Here is a 27,311-nt window from a genome sequence, read left to right as displayed (position 1 = left end):
AAGTATGCTGCAGGCTTTGAGGCATAAAAGCTGGTAGATGGTGGTACTGATTAACTGCTTTATTGCTACATCGTACTTGCGTCTGTTTCTTCGCCTACGTTTTTTAACTGTTAGTGCAATTACATCATCCGGCTTTTTTCGGCTAGACCGTGTTTGCGTCTTTCTCCGCTTTCGTTTCTCCTTCTAACCGCGCGAATTACGTCAGCTAGCTGACTGGCACAGTTGGCACAGGACCGGGGTAATTGGAGAATAATGGGAGAGGCCTTTGCCCTGCAGTGCGCGTAGATAGGCTGGTGATGATGATGATGATGACAATAAGATCATCGAGATTACTTCATAGCGTGGCTTCTTTCTTCTTCTCATCGTTCTTCATTGCGGAAGAATGATCAAGGGCTTTTAGCTTAACCTCTTGTTTGAACAACTCCCACTTCCGAATAAAGTTCGTCACGGCTGCGCTGCTAAATGAGGCCCTTGCGCATGCGTCAACGGCCTCGATGAACCGATCATCTTGTAGAAGTTTATTGTTCATTTTCCACAAACCCCAGGAGAACGCGTTTTTACGTTTTGCACTCCCCCCTAGCGTTAACGACACCAGACAATGGTCGCTAAATGAAACGGGGGCCACTTCGTAATTGTCACATTCAGGAACGAGTTCTACGGAAAGATACACCCTGTCGAGCCGCGCATGACTAGTGCCCTGAAAGTGTGTATATAGCGAACGGTGCCTGCACTGCTCATGCTATCACCTGCATCTTCCAAGGCTCAGCCGGCTACTATCTCGTTCAGTACCGCCGTACTGGCGTCTCTGAAATTGGTCATGCTGCTTTTGTCGCGTGCTGAGCAGACACAATTGTAATCGCCCATTAAAATTAAGAGCCGTTCTGTCTCACACCACGGACGCATTTCTTCAAAGAAAGCCTTCCTTTCGACTGAATTGGTGGGCACGTAGACACATATTGTGCGCCATTCATTGGAACAAAACTCGAAGTCGCATACAACATACCGCCCCTCTTCCGAGGCGGTGACGGTCTTTAGAGCGGCCCTAAACTTCTCAGTATTAAAAGAGCACAACCCCCAGAAAACCCGACCGCATGCGACACGCAGACATCATAACGGGAAGTAAAGGGCCGCACCATACGATCCGTCTGGTCCTCCCTCCCAACCTTGGTCTCTTGCAAGGCCACGATGTCCAAATCCCCATCTGTCACCAGTCGATACACCTGATTTTGGCGCCGCCTATCCGAAAGCCCCCTGACATTAAGCGTGGCATTGCGCAATGGCTTGCTCAAGTAAACCATGTTTGGGAGGGGGCCAGACTTATAGCGCAACTCTTACATTCATACCGTCCAAAAGAAAGGAAAGACGCTTCGTCAACTTCGAACATTCCATACACACTCCAAACACACGCACTTATAGAAAGTTCGTAAAAACACACTGCGCTCCTTCCCCCAACCAACCCTAAACATCAAATTAAAATCTCCAAAGACACAATGCGTCCCCCCAAAATACTCCCTAGACCCAACCGCGCTGTTGCATTTAGTCCGTTGGCTGTTTAAAAAAACAGCGCAACAACACGGAGCAAAAGGATGGCGACTACCTTTCGCAGCGACGTGCTGGCTAAGTGGGCGGAACCGGAGTTTTTGTTCGGTCTGGGGGGACGTTGGGCTTCGGCTTGAAGCTCGGTCGTCTCCCTTTTCATGAAAACGCCTTAGCCGGGGGCTCCTCGCTGCTGGTGAGTCCGTCACCTTGCCCGGTGTCATCACCTTCGCGCTGTCGCTTTGCGGCGGCACCACTAAGGTCCATTTGTACGGCTTCCTCTGCGGGCGCTACAACCTCCTTCGTCCCATGACTTGCCTGTCCGGTGCCGTTGGCCTCGTTCTACGTGACGTGAGGGGGAGGCGTCTTCGGATGGACCGGCTGCTCCTCTTCAGGAACGCGCTGGCCAACCTCGGCCTTCGACCTGCCCCGCCGACGTCGGCTCCTTCACCGCCTAGTCGGTGACCCCTGCTTCGGTCTCCTCCGTGTCTGCCTCGTCCATGAGGTTTTCGCGGAGGTCGTCGTCCCTCGATGGTCCGGTGACGCTGGCGTACGACTTAACGCAGGTGCTTGCGTCATGCCCGAAGCAACGGCACGAAGAACACTTCGGCACCTTGCATTCACGCCTGACATGCCCCTTGAGGTTGCAACGCAAGCACTGCGGAGCCCTTCCGGCGACGACGAGGGCTTTGTCACCCGCCACACGAAGTTCATGCGGCAGCTCGTCGACAGTCACGCCCGCCTTCAACTTGCGGGTCAGCGTACGAAGCGTCGAGCCCTTGTCCTGGATGCCTTCGACGCGCCACCGCTCCCTGCGCGCCTCGCCGACACGCCCGTAGGGCGCCAGCGCTGCGCGAACGGCGTCGCCCGGCACATTGGGCAGCAGCCAGTGTAGCTTTAGGCGGGCTTCTTGATTAGAAGGGTCGATAACAAGGCACCGACGATCCTTCACCTTGATATCAGTGAGCACCGAAATCTTCTTCACAGCCTCCGCCGACTTCAACGTCACTGCCCAGACGTGACTCATCTGGTACGCCCCCAACGCCATAACGTCGGGGAGCAGTTCCAGACGAGCCAAAACGTCCCGAAAGTCCTCCACACGGTAAGGCCGGGCACGCATGTCGGCATGAAGAAAAACCGTATTTAAAATCGACTGATCTGAGGGAAACTGTGGCGAAAGTACTTGATAATCCTCGCAATAATGGACAAAAAACCTGTTACCGCGGGCCAAAAGGCCCGCTGAAGCCGCTCCTTGGACAGAGCTCGACATTCTGCGACCGCACGCTGGCGCAACCGGAAGCAGAATCTCCTAGACCACCGAGCCAGGACGGCAATGCAGCGTGGTTGCCCCTATTTTTGCCAGAAATAAATGAAAACACGAAAGAAAACCAATGGGCTCGTCCGGGATTTGAACCCGGGACCTCTCGCACCCTAAGCGAGAATCATACCCCTAGACCAACGAGCCTTTTTGTTTCTTTATTACATATAGGACAAAAAGTCACGTCAATGACTATGACGCTGGTTTAAAACACATCAGTGTCGGTTTAAAATCCGCTCACCGAACTTTGGTGGGCGAAAACTATCATAAACATCGAAAGAAGACAATTCTTCCAAAATTGGTAACCACGTAAGCTCCGGGCACTGCATATTAATTACTTCCTTCAGCATACTGACATTCTGAGCAAAGTACTCGCTGACAGTCTTCGCGTCAGCATCAGAGTGGCGCACCGCCATACGACTCAGCCAGATGGCGTGTAGAACACGCTGCATTGCCGTCCTGGCTCGTTGGTCTTTTGGGGCTAGACCAACGAGCCAGGCCGGCAATGCAGCGTGGTTGCCCCTATTTTTGCCAGGAATAAATGAAAACAAGAAAACAAATGGGCTCGTCCGGGATTTGAACCCGGGACCTCTCGCAACCTAAGCGAGAATCATACCCCTAGACCAACTTTTTTTTTTCTTTATTGCCATATTTTGACACAGCACTTGAACCAAACAAACCAAAAACAAGATAACGATAAAAACTGCTAGCCAAAAACCTTGCTAGCAGAAAGCGGTTAAAATTGCTTCAGGTCCGTTAGCGACTCCATCACGGACAGCCACTCTGGATGGTCAGGTTGAGCCCTCCACACTTCAATCATCAATCGCATAGTATCAGCAAAATACTCTTTTGAGCGTTTGGCATCAGCGTCACGATGACGGATCGCTATAGGCCTTCTGCAAAAGTGCTGCCCTCTGTCGCCGCCGAATCGAACCCTCGCTTCGACGCCATGTTTAAGGATAGCGCCGGTCGGGAATACGTGTGCTACAAGGTGCTGCGCGTGCGTGTTATCGCTTCTTGGTTACTCGCTGCACGTCTCGTGTTGTGTTGTCGCACGTAATGACTGACGAATGGTGTGTGGACTTGTCTGCGTTGCCCCGGTTCCCGTCCGGCTTCGCGGAGACATATTACGCGTCCAAAACGCAATCGCAACGGCACCAGGAGCGCAGTTACAAGTTCGCCACCGAATCGTACGTTTGCCTGCCGACGATGAAGACGAAACGGTGCGCCGGATAAGTACTCTTGGTTTGTTGTTATTTGTATGTGCTTTTGAGTTTGCGCAGAAGTTTTTTAATGGTGCCTAGAATGAATTACATTCTAAAGCTTACCGAGCCATCAATGGTGCCGCACGCAAATCGAAGTTTTGAAAAATCAGTCGCTCGGGCAGCCGCAACACGCGTGTTGCGTTTCACTTCTTGTGCGTTTCTTATTTTATGCAATAAATATTTGGCTCACGGCTCTTGTTTGTTCAAGTAGCGCTGGGGTATCGTGTTTTGCATCAAACAGTGCGGTAAATCGTCCTTATGAAAGCGAAAAAACATTGACGAATGCTCGCTCTTCCGCGATTCAACTTTGCGCTTGTTTTTGTAACAGCAATCCTGGGTCACTCGCAAAAAAAAAAAAAAATCCCGTTTTTAAGAAATCAAATAGCACTGCAATGCTACAGCCCGGTGCAGAGTAAATTTTCGATTGATGGAAGCGTTTTGAATGAAAAATAAATACTAAGGAATTCTTGCCACGATAATGAATGTGCAGATTACAAATGATCGAACACAGTTGGTGATTAATTTTTATAGGACTAACGCTATGGACTGCGGGTTGCGCTTTCTGTCGCGTGAAAGCACACCTGAACGCATCATGCGCAAGCGCATTGTTTGTGCGAGGGTCATTAAAAAGGCTGTCATATTTTCGTCACCTTTGCTTGTGGCGCTCGTTTCATTTATTCTGTCTGTGTGAAGACTCTGTTGTGTGAAGAGAACAATGTCTACAGAACAGCTACCCCCTCCTCCCCTTCGTTTTACCTCCTCAATTATGCACTGAAAATGCTCAATAATCATTTATTGCGCTAATTGCAGAACTAAGGCATACAATAAATGTACCTAAACTTCGTCTTTTTCCATGTATCTTTTTTCGTTAGAAGGGCATCTTTTTTGGCGCAGCGTTTTTTTTTTTTTTTGCGTGTGCTTTTGGCCAGATAATCGTCATTCATGGCAAGAAAAATCGCGGATCAAGCGATGGTTCGTGTTCGGAACGGAATTCGTTCACGCGACCACTCGAACTCATTTTGCCCTGCATTTGGTGTGAACGCAGAATGCTTACATCGCGTGCAAACTTCTCTTCGTTGCGAGAATGTAAAAAACGGAATCTTTCAAACAGTACATAAAGTACGTCCGGACATGAACTGTAGCAGCGACGTTCGCCTTGAACTCGCAAAGCATGTAAACACAGCGGTTGCACCCTCTATGTTCAAGCCAGTTGACACTCCTGCCTTCCGAGGGATCAAATAATTTCAAACACCGGACCAGCAAGCACGAACGCTAATTTATCAGTATTACACGCACGAGCGCTGGCCGTTCCATTCAGCATTCGCTGTAATTCTTTTTATAGCCTCGATCGCGTTCGCGCCGATCACCGAAATAGTAGTCCGCAATCGCCGCTGCGTTAGCGCGAGGTCGCGTTCGCGCCGATCACCGAAGTAGTATAGTCCGCAATCGCCGCTGCGTTAGCGCGAGGTAATTCTGGCATATTGAGACAAGCAGGCAGTTCTTTGGTAACCCCTTTCATATCACACGGACATAATTTGTTGTTGTCATTGTTACATGAACGAACTTTACACGGATACGATTTGCTGCGCGCGCGACACGTACGCGCGGCACGCACACACGCGCGCGCGACACGCAATAAACATTAATGCTTTGACTTCTAGCATTCTTACCTTTGCTCCTTGAGCATCATTGTTCTCACTTTGTGTGCAACATGGCACACAACAGTATGTAGGCATCCTGGACGACAGGAAACGATAGATCGCCGGGAACTCGCTGCAGTTCGATGCTCTGCTTTCCAGTTGAGCCCTTGAACATGGCGGTCGCGCTCGCGGTGGCCGCGAGAGGGCAGCAGATTTTGCATAAGGCCTATACGCGACTTCCAAATGCCGTGCAAAGCCGGGACCATGACAAGGTCGTATGGTACCTCGTTGTCGCTCTCAATGGGCAGGAACCTGATCCCATGTGCGTCCAGAGGGAAGTCCTTTTTTAAAGTCCGCTGAAGCACGTCCCAAAAAAATATCCCATCCCAGCACTCGAGGAACACATGTTCTACCGTTTCGGGTTTCTTACACGGGTAGCATTCAACCCCCCCTGGCATGTACAAACCCTTCTCTTTCTGCCACGTTTTTACAGGGAGGACACCCGCATGCAGTTTAAAAAAGAATGACTTAACCCATGGCGGTACCGCCATTCGTTTTACACGTTTGAGCACGTCCTGTCCTGGCCCTGCACGGTACATTGACCTATACAACGGCACAGGTAATGCAGTGTCAAGCTAATCACGGTACAACTCTTTCCGCGTAACACTAGATACGTACTCTGTACTGAAACGTGCACGCAAAAACTGGGTCGCTTGAACCACTTCACGGAAGTAGCCCTTGATTACTCCGACAGAAAAGTGGGCAGACGTAACAACAAATTCAGGTAATGCCCTTGATAACCTCAGCTGACACACTGTGCGCAGGAAGGGATCGTTCACGTCACGAAAGAACAAAAAACGATTGGCGACTTGCCGCAAAAACAAATGGGACAAAGAAAGCCCCCCCCCCCCCCCCCCCCCCCCCCCTGACGCACGCGCCGAAAGAGATTCGTGCGGCTCGTCTTTTCCCTTGTCGATTCCCAGATCATCACTGCAAACACCCGGTGCAAGGCTTGTAACATGAGAACGCAAACAGTGTAGCACCTGAAGTACGTACCACAGTTTGCTCATCAAAAATATGTTGCATACTGATGCTCTAGCAAACATGGAAAGTCCACTGCCTTTCCATGTCTCAGCTTTTTCACGCAATTCAGCGGTCTGTCTGCGCCAGTAAGGGTCACTGTCTTCATAGTGTTCCAGGGGCACTCCCAAGTACTTAGCGGGCGTCGTCTGCCAGCTGATACATTCAAACACACTAGGCGCGCTTTCCCAGTCCCCATGCCAAAATCCTAAACACTTTTGCCAGTTTACTCCACTGGCACTATATTTACAAAACCGTTTCAGAGCGTTTACAGCAACGCTGATGCTGCTTCTATCAACACAAAAAAGTGCAATGTCATCAGCGTAGGCCAAGACACGCACTTCAGCTGACTCTAATCGAAACCCGTTGATGCTCTCACTTCTTATGATGCTTAAACAAAACGCTTCAATATATAAACAAAAAAGCAACGGTGACAATGGGCAGCCCTGACGCACGGCTCGTTGAACCTGAATGGGTTTGCTTATCGTTTTGTTTACAACAAGGTGAGTGCAACACCCATTGTACGCCATACGTACTCCCTCGCGTACAACAGATCCTACGTTTACATGCTGTAACATGCCTAAAAGGAGTTCATGGGATACCTGGTCAAATGCTTTTGCCAGGTCTATCTGGAGCATGGCCACAGCACTTCGCATACTGTCACAACATTCAAGAACACTTCTGGCGGTGTGAATATTCGTGACTATTGACCGTCCCTTTATTCCACAAGTTTGGTGTGGTCCAACAATGTCTCTTATTACACTCTGCAAGCGGCTAGCTAATACTTTCATTAATATCTTATAATCAACGTTGGTTAAACTGATTGGGCGATAGGCAGATATTTCCCTCAGTTTAGTATCGTCCTCCGATTTCGGTATAAAGACTGTGTGGGACACAAGAAAGGACGGAGGTAGTTCTCCTGTTTGGTAAGACTCGGCGTAAACTTTACGCAAAGCAGGGCTTAGATCCTCCTTGAACTTTTTATAAAAGGCTGAGCTCAGTCCATCCGGACCCGGGGTCTTCCCTGGGCTCAGCTCGTCAATGGCTCTCCTTATTTCATCTACTGTTATATCACTTTCGAGACCTGCTGCTGTTTCTTCGCTCAGGCGCAGCAATAAACACATAAATTCCTTTTGGAACTGGACAGCATCGATAGTCTGACGCGCGAACAACTTCTCATAGTAGTCACAGAAACTACGCTCGATGCTTGCCTGGTCATTACACTTTACGCTGTGACGGTCGGACATCGCCACTGACTGCCGCGTACAACCCATGCGCACGCAGAAACCCTGTTTGCCCCTCCTCTCGGCTACATTGCTACATTTTGGGAAAGTCGTTACTAGGTTTCCAGGCGATCCGAGTTGAAGCATGTCATGATAACCTGAAGCCGCTAGTTGCAGTGCGCGTCTCTCTCTCTCTCTCTCTCTCTCTCTCTCTCTCTCTCTCTCTCTCTCTCTCTCTCTCTCTCTCTCTCTCTTTTTGACGCTCTCAATAATGTAGTGTCAACCCATGCTTGTCTGGATTCGCTTCTATCAGTGATTTTTCCCTTTTGTGCAGATAAAGAGGTACAGACGGCGGGGATCTGATGATGACATTGGTCTCGGATAAGAACAAAGCCACGGCCAAATTATGACTAGTATGCTTTGAGGAAGAACGCCGAAAATGACGAATGAGCTCTACTTTCAGCAAATTAAATCTGTGTGTGTTCCAGAAAGCACTAAAAATGCCTTTAGGTGTTTCAAATCACAAACACACAAAACACACCGATTTCCTGGAAATGGGGGTGGCGCCAGGACGGAAACATCCGGCGGGCTAGAAGGTGCCCTTGGTAACGCATTGGTAGTAAGGCATTATGTGTGTTGCTTTATCAGCAAACAGAAGATCACATGGATGCAAAATGCCAAAAAATTACAAGTTCTTTGTGATTGAGTTAGAAAGCGACTGGCTCCTATCCCCTAGCGAAAGCGATCAATTACGCAGCTGTTATCACAGGTACTCGAAATTGGAAAAAAATTGTCACCTTCACTGATTTTTAAACAAAGATATGGGAACAAGTCGCTATAAAGAAAACGATATATGCAACCATAATATTATCTCAAAGCTACAGTTATTCGGGCAACTATTCCGCAGATAAAGAGTCCTCCATTTGGTAAGGCCGCATAACCTTTTCACTAGGTTAAAATAATGCAGAATTACGAGCACTAACACGATTTTTGTGCCTGCACCTGCCACGACGCAAATATCTCGCTGCCTGAACCACGCACTTGAATTGGTTTTTGTACCGAAAGCTCCGTGTACCGAAAGGCCCAATAAGGTGTATTCACAGGGCTTTGGACCGCGCGGCGGCGCTACCTGCGCGGCGACGACGACGCCATATTTGAGGTTGCAGCCGCGCGGGCAACGGGTTTCCCGCCGCGAAACGTGGTATGCGGCAACGGTGCTGGCAAGAACGTTCGTGTGGACCGTGTTTTTTCCGAGTGATTCGTGGGTTTGAGAATGCCTTGTCGTAACGAGTAGTCAACATCGTTTTCGCTGCGAAATTCCGGATGCGCTGTTCACGTCTCCTACAACCGCAGACCCGAAGCAGGCCGAACGACAAAAGCAAGCGCGCCGTTTTTTTTTTTTTTTTCTGTTTTAAAGCGAAGGCCAGGGCAGACAGTATGATTTCGCGCTACGAATTCAAATGTCCGACGATTTATAGGCGCGGCCAGCGTGCATAACTCGGTCCGGTTCGGCGATTTCGCGCTATCTCGGTGTCATCCCCGTGCGTCAATTTCCTTATTTCCTCGTAGCTTGAAGCGACCGTGGCTCGAGTCGAGAAACTTTCTTCACCCAAGGCTGCGAGGATGTTCGATGTGGTATGGCATGTGAGATGAGGAGCTGGTTTTACCGTGCCAACCAGGCATGTTCCGCGCCTCTTGAGGAGGACAGTGTTATGTGCGTTGTACGCACGAAGGTCGTCCATTTGAGCTTCTAATGAGGCGGAACAATTACGCACAGGGTCTGGGTTGAGACCATCGCGAGGTAAGTACGTGATAAAATAAAGTATGGTGGCGACGAGAAAGATCCCACCGATGATTTTCAAGTGTTTTCCTTTCGGTAAAGGCGAAGCAGAAATTATAAGCAGAATATTATGGAACACGCATTGGCTACTTCGGAAGCAGCGCAAAGACAAGGTGACAGAGTGCGTTAGTTAACTCTGCATACGTTTTCGTCTTTGCGCTGTTTTTGAAGTAGTCAAACTGTGTACCCAGCGTCAAGCTTTAGTGTCTGATCACGTAACACGCTTGGTCATTATAGAAGAGTCGAAGGCGACGAAGAAGACTATGATGCCCGCAATAACCTGGGAAGCGACATTGCATGCACGCGTGCGTTCAGTCACCTCAACACTGGAAGTAGCCCATGTTCAGGCTTGGCGCCCAGTCTGGTTCGTCTCATCCATAAAGTACGCCGGCTACCTTAATTTGTGAACATTTTAAGCACTCCGTAATGTTTCAAACATGTGACGAGGTGCGAGGTGAAAGCTCCGACGCCCATTGTCCCGGGGCCCACCTGAATTTGAAACGGGCTCCAACAAATTCGGTACTGGTTAGCTATATTATCGGTAACTTCTTTGGGAATTCGTTGAATGAAGACAGACCGTCTTCACGCAATGCCCTAGCCGTCGCTTCGAAACAGCGAAAGAAAAAAAAAAATACCCGGCGCGCTTGATTTTGTCGTGCGGCCTGCTCCGGGTCTGCTGTACACACAGAACACAAATAAGCCGGAATGGGAGTAAATGGCTTGTGTCATAACTCAGTACCAATTCGGAGTTTTCAAAACTCCTTCCAATGGGAGTTTCGCCTTACTCCCATTATTTCGGCAGTTTTTTCAGTAGCATATGGGAGTTTCATTTTACTGCCACTACAATGGGAGTTTCCAGGGGTACCATTGGGAGTGTATTGTTTCCTCCAACTGGGAGTTTTCAGGGCGCGCGTTGGGAGCAGTGTTGACCTGCATTCGAGGTTTTTTTTGTGTGTGTTTTTATGCGCTTCATATATATGCGCTGCAGTGGAATTTATTACTGTATTTGGGAGTTCTTAATAAGGGCACAGGCCGCATTTTTATTTTTCGTTGGGGATCACGTTATTTCTAGTCTTTTCCCGCTTCAAACGTTGAATGGCGAAACGTGAAAAGTTTGTTTTCTGCACAGTCAATTTATTGCATAAAAATTACATGAATGCGATATACGTGTGAACACGTTAATAAGACAATAAAAACACTGAATCAACAAAACACCTACATCGAGAACACAAGGTATCTTGGTAAGAACTTTATCTACTACAACACTCCTCAAAAAAAAAAAAAAATTTAAGCCATTTGCGAACACATTTACAAACAATGAGGTCAGCATGTCGTCGGTGCGCTGTTTGCTTGCACCTGCCTCCCAAACGCTGACGTTGCCGCACCTCCTGGCACGTTCCCCTGGAAGCCACAGCAGCACATTCATTAGAGGGATAGCAAAACGCTTTAAATCTGCGGTAACAAATACAGAAGCATATTGGGCATCTGACCTAAAAAAAAAATAGAAAGGGCACTGTAAAGACGCTGAACTTGTCACTCTTGTGTCCAATTTTCCGTAATGTCTGAATGTTTATTTAAAGCTACGCAAAATTACACTTCTGTCCGAGACACCTGCGGTCACCAGTTCGTCAAAACGAAGTGCTCTGCTGTTCAAAAGGGTGCGCGACCCTTGTGACGACCAACTTCTCAAAATGCTTCCTTTCCCTCTTTTCCTTGCCTGTAGTGTTCTGGGAACGAGCTTCAGGTTTTACCACCCGCACTGCTCCTCTCTCCCCTCACCGAAAGTTAAGGAAAAATTTCGGTCGGTGTGACGCCTGCGCCTGCCCCCCTTCAAAAAAAAATAATAAAATAAAATGAGCAGTCGTCTGTCGACTCTACACAATGCTCCCTCGAATGGCGTTTGCTGGTTATAGTTACACGCGCCTAGCGTACGGAGAGCTCCCACGGGGCCCCGACCTTCTCCCTTTCCAGTGAAAGCAATTAATCGCCGGCGGCACGCGGCAGTCACCCTCCTCGTGGCAGGCGCGGCTGGCACCACACCTACTTCTCAAGAAAAGCGGCCACCCTGCGACATTTGACCGGCCAACTTCACCCTCACCTGCCAGTAAGCCACAGACACAGCCTAACAAAAACACCTAACAGCCGTTCAGAGTTCGGACAGTTTTCATTCTGCTCGCGAGTGTGAATAAGTGAGTGTTCTGCTCGAGACCCGCGCAAATACGCATTGATTTCACACCGTTCGGCCTCCCCAATGACGTTCCGGGCATGGCGCCGTCTTTCACGCACAACGCTCACCTCCAGTGGCGGAGAATCGCCCGTGCAGTGGCGCGGGAAACATGTTGAGTTTATTTGACGCTAGAAGGGGCACAAGTCTCCCAAAATGTTGCGTACAATAAAAAACGTGCAAATCTTACCTTCAACCACCTCGCACAGGCACAACCGCGTTGTTTTTAACGAGCCACTCTCAGCGATCACTGCATTTAGGCCTCGCGTCGGCTCGCTGGCGTATTCCGTCGGCTCGAAGGTCGGTGACACGGAGGCGACGTTGCAGTCCGTCGCACGTCAGTCCAGGCTGGTTCCACAATGTTCGCCACGAGCTTCGGTTGTTGGGAAGCACTTCACATCCGTTCGTGCGGCCGCAAGTTCACACCGGCAATAAATGTTCGGGGACGCTGGAGCTCACACGACACACGATACCAACTGGCAGCCATTTTGTAAGGAGGCGTAGAGGAGGAAGGGGTGAAGGAGGAGGAGAAGGAAATGTAGGAGGCGTGGGAGTTTTTAATACTCCCATTAGGACAAACGCAGTAATCACAGCTATATACTGCGTTTTGTGAAGAGGTACAATCGTGGTAAATGCGCTTATTTACTACGGCTTCTGGCCCCCGGTGTAAACTGGCAGTTTTTCCACCATCATACTACCACACGTGGGAGCAGGCCGCCTGCCGTGAGGAGTTTAAAAGACGTATTCCAGCCAAGAAACTCCCATTCAGGCTAACTTGTGTTTTGTGTGTAGTAGGAGACAAGCGCAGTGCGGAATTTCGAAGCGGAAACAATGCTAGCTACTCGTTCGACAAGGCATTCGCAAACCCACGAATCACGCAGAAAAAAACACTGTCCACACGAACGTTCTTGCCAGCACCACGCCGCAAAACACGTTTCGCGTCTTGAAACGCGCTGCTCGCGCGGCGGAGTGCAACCTCAAATATGGCGTCGTCACCGCCGCGCAGGTAGCGCCGCTAGAGTGTACTAGAAGTTTTAGTACACTCTAGCGCCGCCGCGCGGTCCAAAGCCCTGTGAATACACCTTATACTGAAAAGACCGGAGCCAGTATACGGCATTGTTAATATGCGCTTAAACACTGAGATAATTACCCATTGACGCAAACGTGTTTTTGTATGAGAGCAACATGCATATACTTGGAAAAAAAAAACTAGCATATGGCTCGGAAATTGGTGCTTAAAACGAATGAACGTGCACGTTCCTTGTAGGGAAAACGAAGAGGTAATGGAACTATAGTCATGATCCTTAGCAAACAAAAGTGCGCCAAAGTGAGGCCCATACAGAGACTATAGATCACTGGCCTTAGCCGCGTCAAAAGATACAAGTCAGAATGTCTAATATTGGACCTCTTGACTCGCTGGACCTTTTGACTCGCCTTAGCCGCGTCAAAAGGTACTATACGAGTCAAAAGATCCAATGGGTCAAAAGGTCCACAGTGAGTCAAAAGATCCACCACGTCAAAAGATCCAATATTTGACCTTTTAACTGGCTGGATCTTTGTTCTTTGGATTTCTTGGGGGAGGGGGTGCTTAGAATCGCAAAAATACGGTAATTGAAGATCCGTTGGTGGATTTTCAAAAATGTGTGAGCCTATCGTCCCTCGGTATCCATCGCGAATATGATTGAGGCTCGCACACCTGGCTCCAGTTTCAGAAGCCCACAAGCGCGCAGCGTTTCTGGCACAGTTGCTGGGGGTCACATCTCTACAGCTCGTCAACCGTGAACCGCGCAGCGCCCAAACATCCCAATCAGTGGCGTAGCCAGGGGAGGGGTTCAACCCTCTCCCGAAGTCTTTTCCTTCTCTTCCTTTTGAGGAAATATATATAAAATGTACTATTGCCTTGTGCGTGCGTGCGCGTGTGTGTGTGTGTGTGTGTGTGTGTGTGTGTGTGTGTGTGTGTGTGTGTGTGTGTGTGTGTGTGTGTGTGTGTGTGTGTGTGTGTGTGTGTGTGTGTGTGTGTGTGTGTGGTTACCATTTTAAAGCGAAGGTACACCCCCCCCCCCCCCCGCCCCCACCCGAAATAAATTTCCGGTTGCGCCAGTGATCTTAGTGGCCACATCGGCCCTCTTTGTCAACGGCTTGAGTGCCCGACGCTCCTTTCTTCCCCACCAGTGCCAGCATTTTGTCACCGTCATTCCCATTCCTTCCCGTCAACCGCCGCTGCAAACCGGAATCTATAACGCATACAAGCGGTTGCGGAATCGCGAAAAGACTCGACAAGGCGCAAGCAGCTGGCGCGCCGCCCTTTTTCTACGCCCTAATCAAATACAGTGGACCCCTGGAATCAGGATCCATTAGCCCAAAGGGCAAATAAATTCTCTCTCTCTCTCTCTCTCTCTCTCTCTCTCTCTTCGCTCTGTGGTTTTCTGCTCCTCTATTACTCGCTCGGCTGACACCATGCATCGAACACCGCGAGAATTTTGTAAAAATTCACGCATCTCCACGAGGTGAAACATGATTAGTGGCCAGGACGAAGCACTGGGGCTCGTTCTTACCGTAAATCACCCGTGACATTGCCCACTCGCGCATGTAAATGAGTGATAACCCGTGTGTACAATTCATATGACTCCTTCGGGGTAGCTTGTCGGCGTTGCCGTTGAGCCGCTGCTTCCCGAGCACTCAACTCCGGGTTCGCTTGACATTTTAAGTGCGAAGCACTTCTTAGTCGGGCCTACTCCTGCTTCCACCGCCGTCCTCCGTCCGCAGCCTAGCAACGGAGCTAGCTACCGTGCCTCGCAACGGCGCCGGATTTCCGACGCGTGAGGGCGCTCGCACAGCGCCCCCTCTCCCCCCTCGCCTACTCTCCTAAAGCCCCTTTACTACTCTCCAGCTCGCAACACCCTCTCTCGGCGCGCCAGCCAGGCCACTACACTATATAAAAAAAAAAAAACAGCACCCGGCGCCAGGTTTCGATCCGATGACTTTGCGGCCGCAGCGCGACGCTCTACCGACTAAGCCACGGACGCTTTTTTTTTTTTTTTAAATGCAGAGCATTTTAGTAACTCACGATGTCACCCGCGTTGGCGTCCGTAGTCCGCATCACTACGTAGTCCGCACCCTACACTATATAAAGAAATAAAACCTTCCGGCGCCAGGTTTCGATCCCACGACTCTGCGGGCGGAACGCAAGGTACACGGCACTTTACCGACTGCTCCACGGAGCCGACACAGAATGGGAGGTTACGCACGCGCCTTATATCCTTCACTCATTCAACCGTCGGCCACAGGTGCGCCCTCTCCCCCGCGTCCTCCTCGCCTTCTCTCCGCTCGCAACACCCTCTCTCGCCGCGTTCGGTTCGCGTTCATGTGGTGGCGCGATTTCGGCGCTATAACACTATCTCGCGAAGGGCATTGGAGTGGATTCGATTGGATTGGATTGGATTGGATTGGATTGGATTGGATTGGATTGGCTTGGATTGGATTTGGATTGGGTTGGATTAAAGTGGATTGTGTTGCGTCATAGCCGCGCCACGTTGCGTCGTAGCCTCTCCACGTTGCGTAATAGCCGCGGCAGGGGGTTCACGGCACGTTTCACGTTTCACGCTGGAAGACAACAATTACAACAACAACAACCAATACGTAATCCATAAGACTTGCAGGCACGCCCCCCGCGGAAATGCTCTGCATTTGTTCGTGCCCCTCGCGAGGGGGATGTTTTTTTGCTTTTTTTTTATTGCCTGCTTGGCGACAACACAACACGCACTGTTCAGTACACAAATTACTAGCTCCAGCCACCAATCGGCTGAAGGGAGTGGCCTAAAACATCTTAAATTGCGCTAGAGCATCCAGAATGGGTAACCACTCAGGCTCTTCCGGCATCACTCGATAAACTTCTCTTATATAAGCAACGCTTTCAATGAAGTACTCTCGCACTGTGCGAGCATCCTCTTCGGCATTTTGAACCGCCATGCGAGTTTTCCACATAGAATGCAGACTAAGTGCCATGAACATATCATAGGGCACGCCTCCATCGTTGTTTACGGGCAAAAAGCGAATGCCATAAGGCGTTAATGGTAAGTCTTTTTTCAGGGTTCGTTGGAGGATGTCCCAGTGAAACACCGCATCCCAACAGTCCAGAAAGATGTGCTCAATTGTTTCCAGTTTTTGGCATAGTCTACAGTTAAGTGTCCATGGGTGTACATATAGTCCTTTTTCCTGCAGCCAGGGTTTTACTGGAAGCGTGCCGCTATGAAGTTTAAAGAAGAAAGATTTAACAGATGAACGTACTGGCATTCGTTTCACTCTTTTTAGAACATCTTTTCCTGAACCCACTGCATATAATTGACGATAAACCGGAACAGGCAGACACACATCAATCATATCTTTGTACAAACGTTTTCGCGGTACACTACTCAAATACTCCGAGGAAAACCTAACCCTTAAAATCCTAAAAGCATCCACAACTTCCCGAAAGAACCCACGCACACGTACACATCGCATTTCAGAAGTTGAAACTACATAGTCTGGAATGACATCACGTAGTCGGGCTTGTACCACAGTACGTAGAAAGCAATCTCTCTGATCTCTCAGAAACATAAACCTAGAAACTATTTGTCGGATAAACAAATGTGCCAGTCCCAATCCACCACTTTTCACCGAGCGAAACAAATTAGTTCGACTCATGCGCTCCCAACTTGAGCCCCACAAAAACACCGCAAACACTCTGTGCAGCTTTTGTATGTTCCTTCTTGACATACAAATCGCCTGTAGGACGTACCATACCTTGGCAACAGCAAACACATTACATACTGATGCACGGGCAAACATTGACAGATCCCTTCCCCCCCATTGTGTTAATTTCTCTCTAACTCTATCAGTTTCTCCGTCCCAGTACTCTCTAGCATCCTGGTAGTTTTCAAGGGGGATGCCCAGATACCTGGCCGGAGTTGTCTTCCAAGGCATGTTCTCGAAAAACACTGGCTTACTTTGCCAGTCACCATGCCAAAATCCTATGCACTTGTTCCAGTTAACTGCACTGGCAGACAACTCGCAAAATCGCTTTAGATCGTTCACCACCTCCCTCACACTTTTCCTATCACTACAAAAAACAGCGATGTCATCGGCATATGACAAAATTTTAACTTCACTGCAGTGCAAACGGAATCCGTGTATATTTTCATTTTGAAGAATCTTTAAACAAAAGGGTTCAAGATAAATCGCAAACAACAAGGGACTCAAGGGGCACCCCTGCTTCACCGACGACAGTATATCAAAACTTCGTCCCACTTTTTTGTTTACAATAACACGAGCTGAGCACTGAGTGTACGACATCTTTACACCTTCGAGGATGACGGATCCTACGTTAACGTGTTCTAACACTGAGAAAAGAATGTTATGCGCAACACGGTCAAAGGCCTTCTGCAAATCAATTTGGATCATCGCCACGTGGCCCCCTAGAGCGTCGCAACACTCTAATACACTTCTTGCGACATGAATATTGGTAAAAATAGATCGTCCCTGAATTCCACATGTTTGATGGGTTCCAACAATTGTTTTTATTACTCCTTGCAATCTTCTAGCCAAAACCTTCATGAAAATTTTGTAATCAACATTCGTTAAGCTGATTGGCGAAGCTGATATCAGTGTTAGTAACGCGCCTTATATCTTTAACGCATTCAAACTACGTCGTCAGCGGCGTGCGTTGGCGACTCAGCGGCGTTATAGCGGCTTGATAACTGCGTGGTGTACACGTGATACTACAAACCCGCTAGTTCTGCATTCTTTCACGTGACTGCGCCTCCTCTCCCTTCACTCCGGTCGGCGCTTCGCAGCTGCGGTGCGCTGCGGTGCGGTGCGCTCCTCCTCTTCCCTTCCCATTGTGTCGGCGGGCTCCACGTGCGACCGCGGTAGGCTTAGTCGAGCGCAGGCTTAGCGCAGGTGCGGTCGAGCGCGTGTCGAGGTCCGTATAAATAGCGGTTGAGAGCGCGTCCGCAGATTTCCGCAGAGGGACAAACGAGGCGTGTTAAGCCGAACGTGATCACGAGGGGGTGTTAATGTAACTAACGGGCAAAATGCCACCAAACTTCAACAAACTCCCCCTCATAGCATCACCCCGTGCTTCGCACTTCCTCATACTCCCCTTCGGGGAAATGCGGGGGAATTTTTTTTGCCGTTTTTCCGCCGCTTCCCGAGCTCTCGTCTCCGGGGTAGCTTGCTGTCTGCGTAGACGTTGAGCCGCCGCATGCCGCGCCTTACGTTCGTTTTCATCCATGGCAGAAAGAGAATGTGTGGTCTGGAACGCGCGCTCATATACGCATTTGCACCGCAGCGCTCTCCATCTTTCTAACCTTTTGTGAACCTTTTATTTTGTTCTTGTTAACTCTTTGTGAACCTTTTGTTCCCCGATGTTTAGCACGGACGCCGGACGGACAAGCCTCGGCCCTTCGCCCCTAAAATTCATGGCTCCTCCGCATTACGCAGTGCAGCAAGCGTTTTGGCGTAGTTTTAGTGCTCCAAAAGCAGATTTTATCAGAGTGGCAGAGCATTGAGGGACTCTGGCTCAGCTTATGTACTTGCACTGCCACGGCCGCTCCCTGTGCCCCAGGGGGGGGGGATCGAGCGGCCGTGGCACTACAAAGCACCGTGTTTACGGCGTACTTCGGACCAGACGCCTGCGCATGGCCGCAGGGCTTGCCGCCAAACGGCTGAACAGTTTCTCAGACCAATTTAAGTCACTTCCTCTCAAGCAACCTTTTCTCCGCAGGTAAACCAGGTACACGCCGCATCAACCAACACACCAATTACCCCAAAACCAGCGCATTATCCATTTATGCTCTTAGTCCGGGCGATTGGCCACAAAGAGCTCCCTAATGAGAAAGTAAAAAGGACTATATGTACACCCATGGACACTTAACTGTAGACTATGCCAAAAACTGGAAACAATTGAGCACATCTTTCTGGACTGTTGGGATGCGGTGTTTCACTGGGACATCCTCCAACGAACCCTGAAAAAAGACTTACCATTAACGCCTTATGGCATTCGCTTTTTGCCCGTAAACAACGATGGAGGCGTGCCCTATGATATGTTCATGGCACTTAGTCTGCATTCTATGTGGAAAACTCGCATGGCGGTTCAAAATGCCGAAGAGGATGCTCGCACAGTGCGAGAGTACTTCATTGAAAGCGTTGCTTATATAAGAGAAGTTTATCGAGTGATGCCGGAAGAGCCTGAGTGGTTACCCATTCTGGATGCTCTAGCGCAATTTAAGATGTTTTAGGCCACTCCCTTCAGCCGATTGGTGGCTGGAGCTAGTAATTTGTGTACTGAACAGTGCGTGTTGTGTTGTCGCCAAGCAGGCAATAAAAAAAAGCAAAAAAACATCCCCCTCGCGAGGGGCACGAACAAATGCAGAGCATTTCCGCGGGGGGCGTGCCTGCAAGTCTTATGGATTACGTATTGGTTGTTGTTGTTGTAATTGTTGTCTTCCAGCGTGAAACGTGAAACGTGCCGTGAACCCCCTGCCGCGGCTATTACGCAACGTGGAGAGGCTACGACGCAACGTGGCGCGGCTATGACGCAACACAATCCACTTTAATCCAACCCAATCCAAATCCAAGCCAATCCAATCCAATCCAATCCAATCCAATCCAATCGAATCCACTCCAATGCCCTTCGCGAGAGAGTGTTATAGCGCCGAAATCGCGCCACCACATGAACGCGAACCGAACGCGGCGAGAGAGGGTGTTGCGAGCGGAGAGAAGGCGAGGAGGACGCGGGGGAGAGGGCGCACCTGTGGCCGACGGTTGAATGAGTGAAGGATATAAGGCGCGTGCGTAACCTCCCATTCTGTGTCGGCTCCGTGGAGCAGTCGGTAAAGTGCCGTGTACCTTGCGTTCCGCCCGCAGAGTCGTGGGATCGAAACCTGGCGCCGGAAGGTTTTATTTCTTTATATAGTGTAGGGTGCGGACTACGTAGTGATGCGGACTACGGACGCCAACGCGGGTGACATCGTGAGTTACTAAAATGCTCTGCATTTAAAAATTAAAGGCTGCGTCTGCTGCAACCCGGGGCTTCCGAGCCGATTCCCCCCGAACTGGCTGCTGCGCCCCACGGAAGTGACGTACGTCAACAAAAAAATTGCGTAACTGCATTGCACTGCAATTATTTCAATAGTATTGCATATACTTTTGGCAGCGACACATTAATATTCTAATATCAAGATTTATTTTTAGCCTGAGTTTATTGTCTTTTAATATGACGTCACCTAGTCACCGTGACGTCACGAACATGCTTTGTAGATGTTTGCATTATATTTTTCTCTGCGAAACTCGAGTTTGTTATTGTTTTTGACACTCGCGTAGAAGAAGTTGTGTTAACAAAGCACTTTTTATAGATTTACAACGGGTTTTATGGATGACCTACGTACGAGCGGCATGGAGAAGAGGCCGAATTCGATCGAAGAGCGAATTTTGGCGTTTTGGCCCCGTACTGGCATCCGTACGGGTAGAGTTCACGTCTGTTCCGAGTTTGTTCCGTTGGCCTGTTTCATATATATTCCGTCTTCGCGCGGTGCTGAGGCAAGCAAGAATGTACAAGCGTTGGCGTTGTGTGGAGTCGCTCACGAGTGGTGCGGTGCTGCGCTGTGTTTTCGTTTCATGTGAGGTGTTCAGCTCCAAGCCTGTGTCTTCGCGCTTGTATCTTCTAATTCACAGTCGTCAAAGTCCGATGACTATTCGTGGCAGCAACGCGAAGTGCTGGTCAGCGCTTGCGCAGAGCGCAATGATTTCATATCAAATATGTACAGGTATCAGAATTGTTGCCCCAAAATGTGCAGCAAGGTACGAAGCACCGTGTTGCCTTCAAAACGTGACCGATGTGTGTGGTGCGTCGTAGTTTTCCAGAGGTTTATTGTTTGTGTGAAGCTGCTGGCGCCGCAGTCATCGATGCTATATCATCACAGTCATCGTTATACGCGGTGTTGTGTCGGTATCACAACGCGAGGCAAATATTTTGATACTGCTCCGTACTCGACTTGCAAGTGTCCAGATTCGTGTCGCAGCAGGAGTGTATACGTGAATAATCTAGAGCCCCATCAGTTAGCAATGGTGCGTCGCAGTGACAGCGAGTGCTCGTTCGTGCGCATCAACTTGCCGTGATCCCTGTCGTTACAAGCGTGGAGTTACTATGGCATTTTCCGTGTGTGTTGTGTTCGTGTGCTCCAAAATTTACGATGTCGCCAAACGTATGTGATCGTGCCCATTTATGACAGGCTAAGTGATGCGTCAGTGGTTTCAGCAATAACAGGTGCTACGTGCTGTGTTGAACTGTTTTATCTACATTCTAAGCATACCATCTAGATGACTCTGCGTAGTTGCTGTTTCTATTTGCTCTAACCTCATTTGCCTTGTTCATCTTTTTTGCATGGTATTTTTTATTTACGTGTGCATGCAGCATATTTGCACTAAATCAGCCTTACGCACTTACCTGTACATGCCATAACCCTCTTTGCAATCACGTGTGCATGTGCCCTGCAGTATTTCGTCAACTACTGTGCATTCTAGCAAAGATTGTTTACATGTCGTTCTGAACCATTGCTAATAGCCTGAATTTCCTTTAGTAGTATTACTAACATACCTCTTTCTTTCTCACCTGCTGGCTTCGTGTTGCTTTTCAAAGGAATTGATGATTTAACGCTGCGTCCAAAGATATGTTGGACAAACTTGCAAAAAACGTAATACACGGGATATACCTGCTAACTTTCTCAATGGCACAAAGCACGTACACTGATCACAAAGGCTAAAAGTATATCTGACGTGCTCCACACTCTTCGTCTGCTCCTCAATGCAGTCATGCTTGATTTTTACCCAACCGGCAAAACCACTTCTGCTCACTGACGAGCCAGGGTCACCGTCACGCCCACTTCACAACATATGGTGAAAGCAGTCTGTTCTGATTTTTACCCAACAAACCAAAACACTTCCACTCACTGACTAGCCGTGAAGAGTCACTGTTAATAATTAATCGTTACTAATCATTTCAGAAATACAGATGTAACGCTAGGGATGGTGAAGGCTGTGGTGGAAGTCTGGGGTGGGCAACTTTGACGGCGCTTGTGGGTTTCAATGCACTTGGACTAAGAACGGCTCTCACGGGGTAGAAGCCCTAGCATCCTTCTGCTCGCAAATCCATAAAATATTTCTCTGTCTATTTGTTTAGTGTAATACATAGTTGACTCCATTGAAAAGCACCATCAGAGAAACATGAGAAAGCGTTGCTTTTGCCTCTGTGGAATGAACCAAGGCGGACCCGCTAGGTATCTGCATCTAAGCATACACTGGGTGCTACTGCGCAGCCGACTGGTACCCGTTGGCAAACCTGCTTCTCACACAACAACGCAAACCTGTTGCATGCGGCCTGCGTGCATTTTGTTTGTCTGCGTGGAATGGAATGGCTGTGCCAGCAGGAAGCAGCAAGAAACAGTCGCCAGAAAAAATTTCCATCGGCAGACTTGCATACTTCGAATGGCAACTGGCAGGCTCCATGGTTCAACACAGTGGTAATTCCAGTGTGCCACCAATGCAACAAGTCTCTCCATAGTATCAGGAGATTCGAATATAGGTTAACAAGGGTGGTGTGACAACTGTCGCCGTGCTGAAAAATGCCACAACAGGGGCTGTACTGTGCACAGATTTTTGGTTGCCACTCCCATCCCACTGAATTGTGCCAGCTTCCAAGTTTACCCCGTACCATTTCAAGTTAACTAATGTTTGCTGGTGTTTGACAGATGCAAGCACCAGTAAAGTGTGTCTGTCGTCTTTAGCGCTAAAATCATGTTCTCAAGGGGAAACTGAGTTTAACGAGGTTGCGGGCCTGAAAGCTGGCAGTGCTCATGGGGGTCGTAGCAGAAAAGTTGCAGCATGGTGTTGTGCTGTTTTTGCTATGTTGATGTTATAAAGTGCATGTGGTATTTATATGGGTCATAGGTTTCAAACAAGGCACTAGTTGGAAGTCGTTGCTGTCTCCTCCCTTTGTTACACTTGGTAGTCGTGCTCTTTGTTTGCAAGAATTATTCGAAACTAGCTAGTGTAATTACAATTATACAACTAATTTTCTGGGAAGGAAATGCTGCCTTGTGCCTGCTAAAGGATATACCCTCTCTTGGCTACACCCATCGTAAGACAAGATAGCAACGCAATACTCTACAGAGCCCGTGCACAAGCTGCTGCCTTGCATTGGTCTGACCCACAGAATTGGCAGGAACAGCTCCCCAGGACTGATCCCGAGCAAAGGTTCTGGCTCGCTCATGCCCCTCAACTTCACCGAAGTCAATGAAACCTTGCTACACAGGCTGCGGCTTGAAGTAGCATTGACCTGAAAGTATCTGCACACAATCGGACGCGAGGACAGCCCAGACTGCCTTCTGTGTAAGGCTGTACAGAGACAATTGATCATTTGCATAGTGTTTGACCAAGGTATACTAGTGGGTGAAAAGACCTTGAAGCAGCCTTACTACGCTTGAATGCTTACCCTCTGTTTGAACGAAAGATTTTGGGCACGTGGGCTGACACGAAGAAGCAAGATCGAGCGGTCAAATCGCTGCTTGTCCTGTCTGGACTTTTGGGTATTGGTGGTGAAATTTCACAAACTGCGAAACTTTTTTTTATGGTTGGTAAATATGTCATGCGAATTATACAGTGATTAGTCTGTTTTGTTTCTGCGCCCCATTGCATGTTATACATGCTTTAAGTGTACAAAGTTCATTGGTTGATTTCACTGTCATTTCTCATACCCTCAGTATGCAGTACCTTCCATGCCCCAGCGGGATTTAAGTAGCAGGCCCAAGTTCAGTTTCTAATGCTGGCCTCTTCTCCTTTCAAAAATCTTTTACTCTCTCTACCTCTCTCTTGCCAGCATGCCAGGTGCTTGTAACAGTTTACTAGGATTCGCAACGGTCAACATACGATAAAAATTACTTATGACTACTATCATTGCTGAAGTTCACTGCACTCAGTGTACTAGGGTGTTTGGCGCACAATAGTAATTATGACTGCAGACAGCCTACAGACAACTTACAGTTCTTAAAGCCCACATTTAAATCTTGCCACGCACTCGTTCTTGCCTTCACTTCGATAAGGCTGTCACAAATTGGTTGATCAGCTGAACATGCTGGAAGGGATGTTTTTCTACACTCTGAATTAATGTTTGATCAACGTGCATACATTAAAGCATTTGGCGTGGTTCTTCCTTTTTATCTCTTGACACCCAGTGCAACCAATGGGCTGGTCAAAGCTGTGGCTTGTCATGTGTGTTTCCAGTACATAATGGTGCATTCTGCCTGTTGCCAAATCCAACTGCAGAAAAGTTCTTAAGCCCTAATGCAGTGCTGGCAATGGTCTTTTGTGGGCTATAAAAGGAAAATGTACTGGTTGTCGATCAAATAAAGTGAGTCATTTTTAAATGTTTCTTCCCAATGCCTGATGTGTTTTCTTGGAGGTTGCGTGTTTGTTTAGTCCTTTTGGGAACAGAAGGGCATGTATGGCTCATGTGTTGGCCATGAGACTAATCAGCATTTGAAGGTTCGTGGGACAGGTACAACTTGTACAGCTGGTGAGCGAACGGATATAACTATTACATTTTCGATTTTCTTGCAACATGTTACTAGCATACAACAATTAGGATTTATAATTTAGCTGCAGTTCTTTTTTTATGACAATACTGCTATTGTGCTCATTATAAAATGAATAATTATTCAAGAACAGTTATACAATGTCAAAGATGTTTCATTTAAATGCTGCTAGTTTTAAGACCCAAAAGATAAGTTTGTAGTATAGTGTTCTGAAGCAGCACCATGAATAAGGCATGCCATGGTGGAGGGCAATGAATAAACTTATACCACCTGGAAGTGTTCAATCAACAGCAAGATCACTTACTCACGGACAGCTGTGTTTTCCGCCTCCTTCACAAAAACTGGTATGCCCAGGAAACCTGCTGCCTCGTGTTCAGTAGTGCAACACCTCAGCCCATGGGCTGCTACTTTGGATTGGTGTTTGTGTTGACATTAAATACATTTAATGCTCTTAAATTCCGCATAAGTTTTTACGAGTGCCCTTCCGTGTGCATAAATTGAAGGCCAGCAACAATGTGTGCGGCGCCATCAGAAAACATGTCATTGTTACTCCCGCCGTTTACCACCCACGCGTTTTGCGATGAGCGTCCGGCATCGTCCTGGCTTGCGCGTGGTGCTCGCAAAAATACCAAGGAAACAGTCACGTGCGTCCGCGGCACAAGGAAGAGCACAAGACAGCTCGCAGACGCCCAGCTCGCGAAGCCGGTTCTAGCGCGTGCCGACGCGTTCCACTCTTGGAGGAATCGGAAAGCCTGCGGACAAAACGATCCGGGTCAGCCAGTCATGCATGCGGAAGATAGATGGATATGACGATGACTACTACTGCCACAGTGAGAAGTGACGGCGACGACGGAACACGTGAATGAACACGTGAAAAAAAAAAAACACGTGAATAAAGAAATCCTCCAGCTTCGCCAAGTTTCACCAATTTTAAAGACGAAGGTGTAACATCAAACGCGCAAAGTGACCGTATATATACGTGGCCGTCGGCGGGGCCCCCGATGTGTGGACTGGTGCACGACTTGAACTCATTTCGCCAGAGCAGCAGCCAAATCCTCTCACCACGGCGCTAAACCGGCACCTTGGCAGAATGGAACCTTGCTGCCACGTGCTGCCAGGCTGCACGTGGCAGCACGTACGGATGCGCACACATAGCTCTTACTGCGGGGGAGCTTCAGCGTGATGAGCATCCAGTCTGCTTGTCAGAAAACGAAGGCCTGAGTGCTTTTTTTTTTTTTTTTTTTGGACAGCAAACGTCACATGGTTGGCCGGTTCTTCAGCACTTGCAGTGGTGGGCTGTTGGACAGCTGCTGCTATGACCAGAAGCAACACTACTTCCATGACGTTTGTATACGTAATTATGTGCAACAACGCTGTTATCAATTTGGTGCTGACAGGAGCTGTGGGCACAGTTTATGTGAAAGACCATTGTTGGCGCTACATTTGCTGTCCTTACCAGCGTGTCACGTGTGGTACAGAGCTGTGCTCTCGCTGTTTATTGATTACGAGCACAATTTTTACAACGGTGTATGAAGTTGGTGAAATGAAGTACAGTGTATCTCCTGGATTGGTCGGTGCTATCCTGCTTCGGCGTGGTTCTTCCCAGAATCCCAGGCCATCACTAACAAGGGTGGCAATGGGAAGCCAAAAGCCAAATTTTTTGACACTTTGTGATCAGTACTTGTAGCACTGCAGTGTATCCCTTGCAACTTTGGAAGCTCGGAAAAGTTGGTACAACATGACCAAATATACATAGTTGTAGGCACGACGAAAAGAGGCATTAACAGTGTTCACTCCAAACATCTTTTTGTAACATCCAATAAACTTTAATTCAGGCCTCTTTTGTACCAGCTGTGCTGATTTCACCCCCCCAAAATAAGGCACCTGCTGGTCTTTCTATGCACAGAAAGTATGGTGAGGTTGCAAAACATTTCAGGCTGCTGGGCCAAAACTATACGGACAAAAACGCTGGTGTACAGCGGCGCGTACTAGAGTGCACAAGAGCCCCTAAATAAGCTTATTTAGTGGCCGGAAGATCCAGTGGGTACCACTAATCTAGGCCCAAGAGAACTCTTGTCAAATGAGGGCCTTTAAAGGTATTCCTTCCGCCTATTCTCCCCACAAAAGCCACAGATTCTATGATCTAAATGGGAGCGCAAGCAGCCTTCGTGCAACACTATTTAGACCTTTGCCGGCAGCCTAGCTCTTCAGCCAGTGCCCACATTTGAGGACACAGACCCATTCTTCCCTATTCAGCCACAGCGGATCAAACCTAATGGCGTGAAATGGCGCGCGCACACACCTTTCAAAATAAAAAGAAAGAAAGAAGTGCGGTTACAAAAGCCGGCGAACTTAAACGTGCAACACAACCCTCCGAATCCTCCACTGGTTTTCTTCCTTTCCCGCAGGTGCACCGTAGATAACACAACACCGAACGACAGCCGATGTACCAAGGAGGAGAGTTACCATCCTGCGCTTACGGCGCGTAAACAATGAAAAGCACAGCCGACCTAAACATAAGTGCCGGCACGGCCACTTTGCACGGCCGGCATGGTACTT

The 27,311-nt window shown here is 48.6% G+C and overlaps 1 non-coding gene across 1 annotated transcript; it reads right to left on the bottom strand.

The window, feature by feature from the left end:
- Positions 1 to 2,929: 2,929 nt before the first annotated feature.
- On the bottom strand, positions 2,930 to 3,001 carry Trnap-agg (transfer RNA proline (anticodon AGG)). The gene has a single exon. It is a non-coding gene; the product is annotated as a tRNA-Pro (tRNA).
- Positions 3,002 to 27,311: the final 24,310 nt, after the last annotated feature.

The sequence above is a fragment of the Haemaphysalis longicornis genome, unplaced genomic scaffold (assembly GCF_048455015.1).
Source record: "Haemaphysalis longicornis isolate Haplotype H1 unplaced genomic scaffold, Haemaphysalis longicornis Haplotype H1 scaffold_1, whole genome shotgun sequence".
Lineage (NCBI taxonomy): Eukaryota > Metazoa > Arthropoda > Arachnida > Ixodida > Ixodidae > Haemaphysalis > Haemaphysalis longicornis.
This window is presented reverse-complemented; position numbering and strand designations above follow the sequence as displayed.